This window comes from Myotis lucifugus, unplaced genomic scaffold (genome assembly GCF_000147115.1).
Source record: "Myotis lucifugus unplaced genomic scaffold, Myoluc2.0 scaffold_1290, whole genome shotgun sequence".
Lineage (NCBI taxonomy): Eukaryota > Metazoa > Chordata > Mammalia > Chiroptera > Vespertilionidae > Myotis > Myotis lucifugus.
The window spans coordinates 45,860-48,214 of NW_005872338.1; the positions used below are offsets into that span (position 1 = coordinate 45,860).

General features: G+C 55.4%; 1 non-coding gene across 1 annotated transcript; it reads right to left on the minus strand.

The window, feature by feature from the left end:
- Nucleotides 1-551: 551 nt before the first annotated feature.
- Nucleotides 552-681, minus strand: LOC111824371. The gene has a single exon (XR_002827462.1). It is a non-coding gene; the product is annotated as a small nucleolar RNA SNORA11 (small nucleolar RNA).
- Between the last annotated feature and the right edge of the window lie 1,674 nt (nucleotides 682-2,355).

Sequence of the window (2,355 nt, forward strand, 5' to 3'; positions counted from 1 at the left end):
CGCGTTCCGTGAGGGCAGCTCCTGGGTCCATTTTTCTATTTATCTCCTGGGTCCATTTTTCTATTTATTTATTTACTTATATTTTTTGGAAATGCGTGTGTTCAGGCTCTTGCTTTCCAACGGGATCGGTGTTAGATGAGCTGCATCCTGCAAGGAGGGTGTCCGTTTCGTCCGTGTTTTCCCATCGTCCCCGGAGGCGGGGACAGGCTGTCCGTGGGGATGTCAGAGCTCCCTCCCAGCCAGAGGCCGGCCCCGCGGTCCCCCCGTGTGTGGGTGCGCCCTCTCCGCTCCCGAAAGGGGACGTGGCCTGTGTTGCTTTCCCCCATCACCAGGGTTGTGATGCGATTCAACGTGTCTCCTCTCCCGGTTTCTGCCTCATCGATTTCTGCTCTGGTCGCTGTCGTTCCTTCCTCAGGCCTCGATGCCGTGCCCCTTCGGGCTCTCCATGTGGTCCCGTCTTTCTGTCGTCCTCCGTGAGCCCCGCTCGGGCTCGGCAGGGCCGCTCGGCCCCGTGCTGCTCGCAGACCTTCTGTGTGTGTGTGTGTGTGTGTGTGTGTAGGGCGTGATGTCACAGGAAGGCCACAGTATTCTGCCACCCGTGAGGAGTGAGCCCACGTTGCTGTTGGGATGTGTTATACACAGAGAAGCCATTTTTCGGGCGCTCTGCTCTCTCCACACCCAATCGCAGACCTTCTTGGGGCTGCTCCGCCCGCTGGGTCTGCCGTGCGGCCCTCGTCTGGCGTCTGCGTCCGGTCTGAGCGGCTGCTGTGGTGTTCGCTGTAGCTGATTGTAACTGTTACCCCTTCGTTACGAAACGTGGCTTTTAGGGTTAATTATAAAGTCTCCGTATTCGTCTCATTGAATGCTTTTAGCACTAAACGCCTTCCCTGCCTTTGGCATCGTGACCTCTGCTTTCCGGATGTTTCCATGCACGCGGCGAGTCCCGGCCGCTGCCGCGCTTGCCAGCCGTCTCCGTCCCCACGATGGGGGTCTGGCTTGTTTTTTACGGCGTAGGGTTGGGTTTTACTCGCTGCCCCATGTGAATATACAGAGCGGCCAGAGTATCATGACCACCCCATCAGGACTTCGTTGGGCCACCGTTTGCCTTCAATGCTGCGGCGATTCTTCTTGGCATTGAGTCCACGGGATGTTGAAAGGTGATGCGAGGAGTCTGACACCTGCCTGATGAATAGCACTGTCCAGTTCTGTGAGATCTGATGGTTGTGGAACCAGCTGCCTGGTGGCTCTTTTAACTTCATCCCACAAATGCTCCATTGGATGGAGATCTGGTGATTGTGGGGGCCACCTGAGCAAGGTGAAGTCTCCCTCATGTTCTTGAAACCACTCCCGCACAATACGAGCACCGTGGCATGGCGCCTTGTCTTGTTGGAAGAAGCCATCTCCATTGGGATACGCCATCAACATGATAGGATGAACTTGATCAGCAACGATACTTAGGTATGTTGTGCTATTCAGACGTAGTTCCACACGAATTAAAGGGCCCAAATCATGCCAGGAAAACATGCTCCAAACCATAACACTGCCCCCACCAGCTTGAAGGGTTGTACTCATGCATGTGGGGTGCATGCTTTCATGCTGTTTCCACCAAATTCTCACTCTGCCATCTGCATGATGCAACTGGAAACGTGATTCATCAGACCACATGACTTTTTTCCAATGCTCGACTGTCCAATCCTCATGTCCCTGTACGAATTGGAGACATTTTATCTTGGTAACTGCAGACAGCAAAGGTGTTCGAACAGGCCTTCGGCTTCCATATCCCATTCGATGCAGCGTACGGCTAATTTGCCTACAGACATCAGGTGGTTATAACAATCTGGCCACTCAGTGTATGTGTAGGCGGCAAGTTTGTAGCCCGTGTGTTAATAAGTGATGTTTGGTTTTCATTTCGTAACATGACCACGCGTGGCAAGCACCCCGGACTGTCACACGCCTCTGGTTGTGCTCGCCGTGCGCCGGCTCTGCTCTCGGGCGGTGTTGTGTGTAAGATGCCGACGGATGTGTGCCAGAGGCTCCCCTTGGGGTGAGTTCCAGCTTTGTACTTTCCAATCGTCTCAGCGATTCAGTCTCCCCCTCCCCCGCGGCAAGTCCATAAACATCCGAGGACCAGAGTCTCCACTTCTGCAAACACGGCCATTGGAGCTGTGATGGGCTCGGTCACCTGCGTCTCCTCTCCCGCCCGGGCCTGGGCGTGGGGCGGCGGCTTTGTCTGTCTCGGTCTTCGCCTCCTGTTGGCGTGTTCAGCGGGGGAGCCTCTCACCTCGGTGGCCAACTGCATTCCTGGGTCCTTTCTTCGTCCTGTGATTGTACGCGGGCCGCACATTTCCCCTCCTG